The sequence below is a fragment of the Xiphias gladius genome, chromosome 18, assembly GCF_016859285.1.
Source record: "Xiphias gladius isolate SHS-SW01 ecotype Sanya breed wild chromosome 18, ASM1685928v1, whole genome shotgun sequence".
NCBI classification, from domain to species: Eukaryota; Metazoa; Chordata; class Actinopteri; order Istiophoriformes; family Xiphiidae; genus Xiphias; species Xiphias gladius.
Window position 1 is genome coordinate 4,845,891 of NC_053417.1, and position 13,651 is coordinate 4,859,541.

The 13,651-nt window shown below is 40.2% G+C and overlaps 1 protein-coding gene across 2 annotated transcripts in view; it reads left to right on the forward strand.

The window, feature by feature from the left end:
* Nucleotides 1-865: 865 nt before the first annotated feature.
* The window catches only part of LOC120803754 (plexin-B1-like), a 67,900-nt gene continuing 55,114 nt past the window's right edge, over nt 866-13,651 (forward strand). For both annotated transcript variants that reach the window (XM_040152609.1, XM_040152610.1), the window contains exon 1: nt 866-1,165. The gene's annotated coding sequence lies outside the window, so the exon portion shown is untranslated. The remainder of the gene's footprint in view (nt 1,166-13,651) is intronic.

The following is a 13,651-nucleotide window of genomic DNA, read 5'->3' on the forward strand; positions in this document are numbered from 1 at the left end:
GTACTTAACTTGTGTTTGAGTCTTTTGTGTTAGGGTCCCTTTTTTAGGGTTTTGATAACTACAATATGGTCAGAGAGCAGCAGTGGTGGAGGAAGTATTCAGATCTTTTGCTTAAGTGAACGTTGCAATGCCACGGAGAAGAAATACTCTGGTACAAGTACATGTCATGCGTTAATAATAATGAAAAAAGAAAAGAAAAAGTAAAACCCAAACCCAAATTAATAGTACTCAAGTGTTAGCACCAAAACATACACAGACAAAAAGTGGAAGTGCTTTTTATGCCGAATGGTCCATTTCAGAATAATATATTTAGTGTGACTGGATTGCAATTATTGAATCATTAATGTGTAAACGTCACTCAAATGTTGCATCTGACAAAGGTGGGGCTACTTATGATCTATAACATATAATCATCTTTTTCTTGCAGTTTTCATTAATAATCTGGATCTGGATCTTAAAACTAATCAAAATTAAAACTGAAAGCGGTCAAATAAAACAATACTTATTTACCTCTAATATGTAGTAATATAGAACCTTACAATGAGTAGTGAAGAGAAAAAACTAAATCGGATCAATATTTGCTGTGACCCCACCCCACCCCACAGTTCTCCACGGTGCACTTGCAGACAGTTGTTCAAGGCACTTGGCAGGTAGGTTGCTCCAGCATCTCGGAGAACCTGCCACAGTTCTTCCGCTGATTCAGTCTTGTCTCGGTGTCGCCTGCGTCTTCACATGATCCCTCGTTCCGCTTTCCCAGTTGGTCTTGGGGGACCTTATTTTGAAGGCGGCGCCATCGCATTTCCTGCCTCCCCGCGTCTGACTCCCTGCGCCTTTTTGTCCGCGGCGCTGCACCGGCTGTCGTTGAGCCGTCTCAGATGTGGAGCCCTGCCCGTCCTGAGCGCTCGCTGCGGCCAAACGACAGAGCCCACCCCTGGTTCGGAGGGGGACACACACACACTCTCTGGAGTCGGAGTCCGTTTCTACTTTTTCTACTTTTAGAGCTGTCGCTTTCCCAACATTGGGCCGCTTTTTGAGGGAAAATATACCAGTATCGCGTAGAGGAGCGGGACCTCATCAGGTACTTTCTGCCTGTTGGCGTGGATGTGGGGCTCTGTTTCACTCAACATCATGGACGGCTGGTTCACCCACTCCACTGACCTAACAGGTAAGTTTAAGGCCATCATGTGTTAAAATGGAAACAATGGGGGAAAAAAGCGGACTTTGTGGTATTCCGTGGGCGCTCATGGGCGAAAAACACATCTTCCCTTAAAAGCGCCAGTTTTAACTTGAATATCTGCCACATCAGCTCGACACTTGCTCCTACGGTGCACGTCGTTACATCCATTTTCACATCGGAGTTCGTGTCATAAAAGTGTGATATTAGTCTGAAATGAAGAGTTCTGCTTTTGGGCGGGTGCAGAAAGTCTCGAAACATCTTTTCAATCAGGCAGTGGTCGCCTATACCTTGAATCATTTAGTGTAATCTTTTTGGATATAACACTGTCAGGATTTATCAGCATGGAGCTAGTTTACTCAACACACACTCAGACTAGACTGCTCACTACAATGTATATACAGCAGCTTTGGTCCATGGTGAGCACTGGGATTCAGGCCACACACACACACGCACACACACACAAATCATGCACACACTCTTTTGTCAGCTGATATAGGAATGTGTTTGAGCTGTGTGAGCCAAATGTCAAATGCCTTGTTCACCTGCTAGCATTCTGCTGGACATACACAGCTGCCTATTTACTGCCTTATTTAGAAAACAGAAATGATCTGCTTTGACCATGTTCACTGAACTTGACAAGTTGAGCCCAGTGGTCTTTGGTTGCCTCGTTATTTTCTGTAATTTCTGTTTGATGGGTGATGATGATGGATAATGTTTGTCTTAAAAATGGATGAAGTTGGCCCTCTTCCTTTATTTGCCATACATTTCAAGGCAAAGTGTCATAGCCAGTTTAGCCTCTCCCCAGACTTAGCAGAGAACGATTGAAATGCTTCTGTAATAAAAGGAGTGTGTGTGTGTAGAGACTTGTTCACTTGTTCTAGAGAGTCTTGTTCAATGATTTTACTTGTTCACACACTAGGTGAAGCTTGACTTCCGGATGATCCCCCTCAAGTCTGTGTGTTGCACCTGATGAGCTGGCAGTGTATGAGCGTGCTGAATCTGAAGTCAGAGAGCCCTTCAGTGCGGGCTGTGTTCATGATTTTGTTGAAATGGCTAAAAAAGGAAGATGGAGTTTACTTCTGCAGCTGGTTCTCCTCTGCTATAACAGCTGTCATATTGTATCTTGCAACAAGAGAAACAGCTTAGAAATTGATCAAAATCAAAGCCTCTCAAAGTATAATTTCTCCTTCAAACATCCAAGTAGTTTGTCTCGTTGAGAAGAAGTCAGTGCTATGGAAAAAAGATTTCTTCTCAAATATAGTTAAAGGGGGTCAGATTTTTTGATAGCACATTTTAATTCGACCTTTGCAAAGATTCTTGTGCTTGTATAGCCCAGACCTGAACCGCAATTTCCTCTTTTCTCCGCACTTTCTTAGGGTCCCAGCATCCAGACGTTTTTGAATAGCTGGCCACCTGTTTGCTAAGGGTCCGTTCAAGAAGCTCTATATCACATTACCCAAACTTGTCTGTGGGGGATGAATGAAAGTGAGCACGGCTGTGGCATTATCAGAGACCATAGTGTTTAGAACAGTTAGATCGTTCACAGACTTTAGTCCAATTTGTCACTTTTGCAGCCTGAATTAAGATAAGGTATGGAGCCCCAAAACTGAAGAAATGTGCACTAAAAGGTCAAAAATACAACTGAATACATCAGTAAATATTGCTCTTAGTTAAATAATTGAAATGAATTGATATATAAAGCTTGATACATTTCCTTTATGCCCCAATTAGATAGTAGAAAAAACAAAAAGCTTTTTATTTTTTTCCTATACCAATCAGTTGATCAAATGTAGCTTACTTTCTTCATAAAACACACCAGCCACATAATTTGAATCATCCGTATGCTGTACTGCTTACTGCTGTAGCATCACTGTACAAACTCGTGTAACAGGCTAAAGCATTTTCTACCAACTGGCTGGAGGTTAAAAGAAAAGTGAAAAATTTTTACTTTTAAATCCCCATTTTAACTATTAATGAACAAAATTATTTATCGATGTATTCACTTAAAATTTTTTACCTGTCTGATAACCTTTTACAACATTTTGTCAGTTTGGAGTCTCCATATCAACAAAGATTTTCTGCCCCAAAATCGTCTTGGAGCAATGAAACCATATTACGGGACTGTTGCCATTTTTTTGCAGGCAGAGCTTTTAATATCAAACTGTGGGGTGATTATACTCATTAGGTGGCAAACAGGAAGTGGTTAGGTTACCATCCAGACCTCAAACCTCTCCGACAAACACAGAGGAATGGTTTGAAGGCCCCTTCAGCTGCAGCTGGTCATTGAAAAGAGATGCGCCGCAGCTGAAACGACCATGTTCCAGCCCTTTCTATGAATCATAAAAGTAAGACTGCTGGGCGTGTATGCAGCAAGGACGGGGTGTTATGATTTATAGGTGTCAAGTGTCCGGGCACACGGTAGGTTTAAGTAGTTTGTCTTTCAACAGTGTTAGAACCTGAAATGAGTGGGAATAATAAAAGGAGTGTTACTGCTTTTGAAATGAGATGCCAAGTGAACCCTCATCAGCAGGCTTCCTCATTTGTTCATCTCAGGCGTCAAATACTGTAGTAGGATGTGAGATATATTTTTAGCACTTTTGTCCTATAGGCATCACCCGGTGGTGTGTAATCATGAAAATGGGAAAGAAATGACATAGGTGGGATGTGATCAAATGCTGAGTCTTGATAACCTTTTGTCTTGTTAATAAATGACTGTGTTGGCAACTTGTTTGATGAGTCTGGTGTGATTTCATGGTAATTGTTTGCTTAACCCCTATAACTGGCTGGAACGCATCTTGAAAGAGAGCAATGAGTGTACAGTGCCTGAACATGTTGATCTTAGGTGTTTAAGTATATGAAAGAGAGAAAATGTGCATGTCGATTTTGATGATAAAAGTATTTTGGGCGTTCCCCATATCGGTCACTGCAACAGCTGGTGGTCCCTCATGGTGCATTCTTCTGTGTGTGTGTGTGTGTGTGTGTGTGTGTGTGTGTGTGTGTGTTTGTGTGTGTATGGACTGTGTTTGTGTGTGTATGGGCTGTGTTTGTGTTGTACTGGGGTGTGGGAGTGGAGATGCTGTAGGGAACATTTGCTGGGGCACCACTGTGGCCACAGGCATCCCATGGAAGATAGGGAAAATGAACGGCATTGTGTGAAACCTAACCCCATATTTTCCTCTCTTCTATAATGTCAAGCCCCTTCTTTTTATCGTTTTTATAAGCATAGTCAAAATCCTTCACAAATGGTTGACCCTGGTTCAGATATGCTTGCTATCTGCTGGATAGATTGGATCCCAGGCCTCAATAAGCCCTCGAGGGAGTTTGGCTGATGGTCAGATTGGCAGCCTAATAAATACTCCTTTTCATTAGCAGCAGCTTCTATCCACTGTACTTAAATGGAAATCCCCTTCATCCTCTCATCCTACTGACCATACACACTCTAAAACGGTGGTACAGGATGGGTAAACTTTTTTTTCATAAAAAGTACACCTTAGCAGACATATCATGACAGTCTCAGAGTGTCCCCTCATGAGACCAGATGCACATCTTTGGATTCACCATAATGGTCCAAAGTAGTTCCTGACAGTTAACAGTAACCACTCCACAGATAAAGGTTCATCCCTCAGCAGCGTTGCTTCTGGCTTGGCCCCATGAAACACATTTGGCAGTGTCCATGGATGGGAAGTTGTTGAGGGATTCTTGAGTGTCTGACTGTGTTTGGGCTGTCTTTTTGTCTACACCCTCCCCAGGCCAAAGTGGGAGTTAACTTACCTGGAGCAGCAAAGAGGACTGCAGTGCAGTGAGATATGCCTGTATTAAATTGTAGGAAAAAAGTTAAAAAATGGTTCTGTCACTGCAAGAAGCTCTTGACTCCAAAAGGTACAATTCTGTTCTTCTTTTTTTTCGGACTTTATACTAGGGAATGGAGTTTTCTCTTTGTGCCTCTATTACACATTGATGTTTTTTCTGATAACAGCAGCAATATGATGTCTAAGACTTCTCCATGTTCAGGGGTAGACTTGGTGTTTTGGGATGCTGGATCCTTGATCTCCTGTAAAGTTTTCTGCATTATACTGTATCATGAGAATGTTGTATATATTCAGTTAAAATAACTTAATAATGGTGTCTTCCTCAGTAGGCTTTTAAATCCACAAACATGTAAAGTTTAAGATCTGTCACTGGCTTGTAAATTCTTACCAATCATTTACACTTCTTATTGTCAGGTTCATAGACATGAGACAGCATTTCATCCCGCTTCTCTCACTGTTAGAGGAGAATGTTACAGGTTCAAGAGAAGGTACAACAATAAGTTTACTTTGCAAGTGGTAAAGTAGCTTTGCTCTCCATCATGAGAGAGAGAAGGGTTTACCTCCTCATTGGCACTAATGTTACCATTCAAAGCTGTCACACTTGTGCTACTTGCAGTGTTGTTTACCTGCTCTTTGCTCACAGAACATTTTACTCCTTGCTCTCCTCCTTTATCTTTTCTCTGCCGTGCTTCGATCTGGCCTCTTGAGTACTTTGACAGCAGTGTTGTATTTGATGTTTTTAGGGAGGTGGTACTAAAGTCAAGCCATTTAGGCCCATAGGCGGTTGCCTACCTTAGCCTAATGTCCCATCCTTTGCCATGGAAGCGGTAATATTTTTACCCTGTTTTCCTAGCTAATTTCACATGAAGACAGATGAGTTGTAGCAACATCCCAAGTTACACGGAATCCACTTAATTTCATCAGCAAGATAAGTTGCTGATTGGATGCTAAAAGTAAGTAGCTAATACAACAGTATGGTCAAGATTAACCCTCACTAATGCAATCCTTTTTGTAAATGTAATCTTCTTACATTAGGCCAGAAGAAGGCATGCCCTATTAAACCCAAAGGGTGTGGTTGTTATTGTTTGAAGCAACTCAGCCATGACAGTTGTGTATGTGCCATGCCACCAGCACTTGGCCTCAGCCACAGCCCCTGCCCCTTTACCCGGCTCCCTGGAGAGCCTCAGCCCAGCCTGCAGCCCATCCTCTACAGAAAGCCTTAAACCCCCACCTCCCCTTTTCTCTATCACTGCCTCAGGCACCAACCCTACCTATCTGATACAGAATGAGAAATCATAGATGTTCCTTTTGTGTAATCAGGGTAATGCATTTGCTATAGTTAAGATAACTGACCTAATATCTTGATCTGGTTAATTTTAAACACTGCAGTGTTTCATATGTTATGTTTCCCAATTTCCCAAGTTTAGGTTCCATGCAAATTCCACAATGACAGCTGAGTGAACTGATGTCACCGCAGTGGAAACTGTTTCACTCATGTACCATATTACAAACAATTCAGACTGCAGATTTTTTGTACACAATGTGGTAGATAATTTTCACGACACTTATGACTTTGAGACAGTTACATATGTGGGCCCAGTTGTTTGTAGCCAGAAACATAAACTCTCTTACCCCTAAACTGTTGCCCCTGACACCCAGCCACAGGCCCCTGGACAGTTGCCTTTGGACCCAGTAGAGCTATGCTAGCGATCTGACTGATGCACAGGTGGAGCATTCCCTTTCTTGAAGAAATGCCTCTGCATTTGTCTGTGAGATTTCTGATACGAGCTGTGGCTTTGGCTGTACTGGCAACTGTCATTAATGTCCTGAAATATAATCATAGCACAACCCCCACTGACACCATCAACATTTGATTTGTTTCGCTGTTACAAGATCAAGCTTGAATTGATAACCTGCTAACAAGGACCGAGACTCCCAGTTGGCAATAAATGATCGATATCATTTGCACAATTGTCAAGATAATATTCTGGGAATTGACTGATCAAACAAACCCGACTCAACTGCTTTACTCTGCTGTCAATCCAGCTAATGGATTTGGGATTACTTGTTTGTACACACAGAAAGCAGGTCCAGAGGCTACTGCTAAGTCAGCTTTGCTTACCTCATTGTCTGCAGGGGCGCACTGTTATATGGGTGTTCATCTGATCCTCAGGTTTATCAGCAGTGAAGAGGATTTTCAGAGTGTCAGTTTAGATCCCAATAGATAGTGGATGGTTTAAACCCTTAGGCTACTCAAGAGAAGGGGATGAAATACGAAGAATCTTTTCCCGCAGGGCCACATCTGTCCAGGACTCTTGATTAGTACATTGATTATCTGAAAAACATGTTATTGGCATTTACTTTGTCTGTGTTTAACAGTCACTATTATTAATGGGACTATTTGAGCCATGACTGTGTCTTTGACAGGTCTATATTAAGTTTTGGTTCCCGTTTTAAATATAAAAACATCAACTCTACCTCAATTATGTCCAATGTAGGACATTACTTTTATTCAATCACATGACTAAATTGATTAACCCATTCTGCTTCTTGCTCACTTCTTAGAAGTTTCTTTCTTCATGCAGTTCTATTTTAAATGGATTCTTGTAGTTTTTACACTGTAGAATCAGCTCACTCTGTAATTCCCATTTTTATTTTGTGATGTTGTTACTGAAAGTAAAATCCTCTTAAGGCCCCTGCTGATTAATGAAAAGCCAAGGGAAAGTAATAAGGTTGAAGATTAAACCATAATACCTCCGGGGTGAGTCTGCCGGCCACCCAGTATGAAGTCCACTCACTGTTTAGGGCAGATAAAGCTGTCTGTTGGTTGATTTTAAAGCATTTTAAAGCCCATGTGTAATGTTGGTTGGTATGTCAAATTTATTGGGATACTGTTACCTGCATTTGTCTACCATGAAACCACAGGATGCAAGAACTAACATAAAATTGTTACCAAATATCTCAGGGAATCAACATGTAAATCACCCATCAGTAGAGTACCAAACAATTAAATCACATATAACATTGATATTGCCTTGGAAAGTGCTTGACTATAGTGTTAAACCTATAGTCAAGAACCGCAAAAAAACCTTTTAAGGCCTGGTTACAGCAGAAAGTGGCACAGTGAAATTCAACCGAACATCTTCACAATATATATATTTGGTTGTAGAAGCTTGGTGACATAGTGACTACACGCAAGATTACTTGGTGGCGTACTGTAGTCGATGAGCTGAATGCCAACAGACTAGCCAGCTTGGTTAGTGCTAGTTGGTCTTTAGCTCTCTTTAGCTCTCCAAGGTTCTTTCTGTTTTCTTTGTACTGCTACGTTGACCCTCCTGTGGCATTTTGTTCGCAGAATTGTTCATCAATCGACCCAATAAGAAGAATTATTGAAGGGGGGAAAAAAGCTCTCAGAGTTAATAAGCTTGCTAACTGACAGTCATAACTGTCTGTATTCATGTTTTCTTTTGTGGAGTTTATACTCCAACAGGGGTTAAATAAAATTGGATGGTGTAACACAGTTAATAAGCTACAATAGATCTGCTCACTAAAGTTTAACTTGATGTGAAGTTTTGCAGATTTACTTTGCCCCCACAGGCAAATCTGCTAATTGTGTCAATTCCATTGAAATGGATTGATTTTTACACAAATGTTTGCACTTTTAAATCCGGATGCGTCCATGCCTTTACCATAGTTCTAGATTAGATTGTGACCTAGAGTTGGTTTTTGCGACATGATTGGCCAGCAGATATTGACCTCAGTAATTGAGTTCTTGTCAGAATACATCTATTGACTGTGGCACTGCACCACTTGGATTTAAATTTTTCTAATGATTGCTGCATACACACTGCAGTGTAAGACTTAAACCATGAAGCCATACTTGGACTTCTAGTAGTCTATTGGAAGTAATTTGCCCTATTATTTCTAACTTTTTTAATGAATAGAAACATCTGTGTATCCTACATGCGCATGATTGCAAATGTTTTTTTTATAGATAAGTTAGGATATTTCACAAGTAGCAATGGTCTTGATAATTGAGAACTATAGAGTCAGTCACAGTTAATCACAATGCAAAAAACGATGAAGTTAGCATTTGGATTAATTCAAAATAAATGCTGATGGTACATTTCATTTTTCTACAAAAAAAAAAGTAATTCGTCATATTTTATGATTCTCTGTCATTGTTAGAACAGCACCAGTTTTTTTCTGCAGTTTGTGAATGCTCTATTTTTTGTTATATTAGAGTTATATTACATAGTTGTGCCATTTTGAAATCTTGTAAGTACATTCCTAGTCGCCCTGGCAAGTGAACACAGAAAACATTTATTCAAAATATTTGTTCATGAATATCAGTTATCTTGATTTCCTTCATTAAACAAAGTCCTGGTTTGTTTAAGTGGTGCAACCATTTAAAATGATGTAAACAGAGCAGTCCTCACTGTTTCATTTTGTTGAGTTGTGTTAAGTTGGCATTATTCCACTAACTGTTAAAAAGCTCCACAGGAAATGCTGATCTCACTCTATGTGAGATTTATCTGGGAGGTTGGTATTGAACCTGAAAAGTGGCTTTAAATTACCCGTTCTCTGGCTCACAGGAACTGACGGATAAATGGTTTTCTCCCAAACTATTCCAAGCCTTTGTGAGTTGCTGCTCACTCAGTGTTTATTAGATGAGGAGAGGAGTGGAGAGGGATACTGTTCTTTGCTGATCGGTATAATTTAGTAAAGGACCTTGGCCGTGGGCAAAGATGTAGCAGAGAAAACCATTAGTTTGTGTGCGTTTGCTCCAAATGGAGCAGCTGCAGCAGAAAGAGGAGGAAATCATTTAAATGGTTTATTTGACCAGTTTGACCACGGCAGTCGAAAAGTCTGCCTCATTTTTGTGATCCAGTTGGAAGTGAGCCGCAATAAAAACATGCCTGCTTATTAACATAAAGCCAGGATTATTGACATAAGGCACCTAGAACCCCTATGGAAATTGTTTTTATGCTTGGTTTTTGTATGTTCATGTCTAGGTCAGTACCATAGTTATGTTCTGCACAAATCTTATATCATGACAATCTATCTATACTTGTTCCTCTGATTGTTTTGTGAACTGATTAGTGAAGATATTTTTGTGTCTAATGCCTATTCGCCAATTTATTCTTGAAACACTAAATAGCATTTTGAAACAGGATGGCTCGCTATACAAGCAAAAAGAATTATTAAGTTGCATTGGAAAACAGTGCAGTTATTTTCACTCATGTTTTGCTTTGTTTTTAAAGGGACATTTAATGAGCTATGACTTGAAATAAGCTGAACTGGCAAGTAGAAGGGATTAGATGGTTGCTGGCACAGTTTAGTGATTTTGTGTAGTTGAAATAAGCACTGCAACTAGCAATTATTTTCATGTGCTGATTATTTTTTTCAATTATTTTAGTAATCGTGTATTCTATGAAATGTCAAAAAATACTACAGAATGCTTGTCACAGTTGTGTGTTTTTTTTTTTTCATTGCTGCATTCTGCATGTTGGAAATACTGCTGATGAGAGCGGTGAGAGTCAACCACACAGTAGCAGGCAGAAAGATGCTAAGTCTGGTGATCATTCCCTGTTGGTTCATCATTATGAGCGACCCCTCCCACACTGTCCCATTGTTTTCACGTTTTCATTTGATACATAGTTAATGTAAATACATTGATTATAGCTTCTGTCATTACACAAGTCGTGAGTTGTGCATGCGAGAGCATAAATGGTTTGCGGCACACAAGGTCTGCCATTTTGGACAGTTACTTCTGGTTTCGATTGTCATTTGCAAGTCAGCAAATCAAGTATCGAAGTATAGTAGGTTTCATTTGAATAAACAGATGCTGGAGTCTAGCTAGTAAAGCAGCCTAGCCAAATTTAAAGAAGACTTTGTTAGCTGTACTCTAGGGCTCACGCGAATACCTCTGACCGTTGCCATGGTAATCGATGTATTCAAATGCTTATCCAACATTATTCATTATGTATCAACAATAATTATTATCTATTCTCAGACAAGGACATTTAATCCTAGTGATAGTTTTGTGTATCACAGCTCTCATGTGACATTAACCACACTGACACTGGGACAGTGACATATCACCACTTAACAGGATTACAAGTTATGACTATGCTAGCAAGATGTCAAAAAGGTCAAGTGTCTTGAATAACTTCCAAACTTGTGAAGATGAGCTCCAAAAAGTCGAGTGCCTGATATGGCAAATTAAACAGGCATATCACAAATCTACAACAAGTTTGGCAAATCACCTGAGACCTGTAAGTAACAGCTTAGCCATCGCTGTTGTTAGTGCAAACCAGCATGCTAACAAAGTAATGAGTTGAAGCCCAATTTTTGTCCTCATTTCTCTCTCTATGGTTGACTCAGATCGTGTAGTGACAGCTGCTTTAAGTATAGTGTATCACACAGACAAAAAGAACAGCCATATGTTGCAGGACAGTGGTTGGCAGACGGTGAGTAGCACAAACAAATGCTCAGCCAAGTCAAATTTAATTTGGAGACAGGCCCCTTAAATCTGCCTACAACAGAACCGTAATTAAAAATTTCAAATTCTGAAGTGTGTTTCTATTATTATCCACCTGTATAACAGCAGAGAACAGATGAATGGCATGTTTTAAAGTAATTTTTATTACTGTCAGTCAGTTCACTGACCAGTGATGTGAACTCTCAACAGGGAAATGAGTAATGGTTAATTCATTGGTACTGATCTTAGAAGCACCTTCACCTTCTAATAAACTATGCATTAGGTTCATTACCTTTGTTACAAGGCAGCAAAAATCTAATTTCTTGCTTAAAGAAACGAAGACATTTATGCTCAGTGCTTTGTTTAGATTTTCCAGATGTAAGTAGTGGTCCACAACCGGCGCACAGTATGTCTTGGTAGAGAGGGGGGAGTATAGATTTTCACAGTGGTTACAGCACAGCTGACCACACAGTGAGAAAACAAGAGGAAATGACACAAACACAGTAACCACATCTTTATAGACACCTAAATGTTTGACAGCTTGACATTTCTGTCTTTCTTTGCTCCATGACGCCAACAAAAGCAGAATAATATAGACCACTACCCTGATATGAAGGAAATGAAACATATTTGAGGAACTACTCTTTGGAATTCTATTGAAAGAAGGCTAAAATCATAACAGATAACTTTTTCACGTAAAGACATCTTCCTTTTTGCTAATCTCTTTCACAGATTGATACCATCCAATAGTGATAACACCTAACCAGTTCATGAAGGAATCCACCTTCCCCTTAAAAATTAGTGGGCATCATGCAAAAACATTTTTGTATTTTGATTTTAAATTTGTCTCAAAACATAACAAATTTAGTGTCCGTAGCAGAAATGATTCCTATTGGTTTCCAACAACGTGTCATCAGAGCCCTGTATTGTCCCGGGTATAAAGAGCAAATGGTTTGATGTGAAGTTTGATGCAAAACAATGTCTTGCCAAGGGGTCTGTGACTTAGATGGAGATGGTCAAGGGGGCCTGCCATTCACAGAAATAGGGAAGAGAATATTACTCGGTAGTTGATTTTTGAATTATAAAGGTGACGTTCCCTTGGAGTGACCTGCAAAAAAAAGAGTGACAAAATTTTCCTAGCAACTTTTGAACTGTAAGCTTTAGCTTGCAATGCCAAAATACAGTGCATTCAGAGAGTATTTAGACCCATTTGTTATGTTGTAGCCTTTTGCTAAGAAATCGTTTAAATTAATTTCATCCCTCATCCATGTAAACTCAATACCCAATAATGACAAAACAAAGAGAATTTTAGACATTTTTTAAAATTTATTTAAAATTAAAATATGGAATATCAAATTGACCTTAGTATTTGGACCCTTTGCTATGACACTTGAAATTAAGCTCAGGTTCCACCCATTTCTCCTGATCATCTTTGAGATATTTTTACACCTTGATTGGAGTCCACCTGTGGTAAATTCAATTGTTTGGACAGGATTTGGAAAGGCATGCACCTGTCTGTTTAAGTTCCCACAGCTGACAATGCATATCCGAGCAACAACCAAGCCATGAGGTCAAAACAACTGTCTGCATAGACAGGATTGTGTCTAGGCACAGATCTGGGGAAGGCTATAAAAAAATTCTGCTGCACTGAAGGTTCCAACAGCATGGTGGCCTCCATTATTCTTCAATGGAAGAAGTTTTGAACAACCAGGACTCTTCCTAGAGCTGGCTGCATGGCCAAGCTGAGCAATCAGGGAGAGGCCTTGGTAAGAGAGGTGAATGAGAAACCGATGGTCACTCTGGCTGAGCTCCAGAAAACCTGTGTGGAGGTGGGAAAAACTTCCAGAAAGTTTCGGTGGCAGAAATGGGGAGTGAGAAAGCTGAATGGAGCAAACTACAGAGATATCCTTAATGCAGATGTGTTCCCGCTCAAGACCTAAATTGGGCCGAAGGTTCACCTTCCAATAGGACAATGACCCTAAGCAAACAGCCAGGATAATGCAGGAGTGGCTTAGGGACAACTCTGAGAATGTCCTTGAGTGGTCCAGCCAGAGCCCTGACTTGAACCTAATGAAACATCTCTGGAGATACCTGAAAATCGCTGTCCACCTACGGTCCCCATCCAACCTGACAGTTTGAGAGGATCTGCAGAGAATAATGGCAGAAAATCTTCAAATCCAG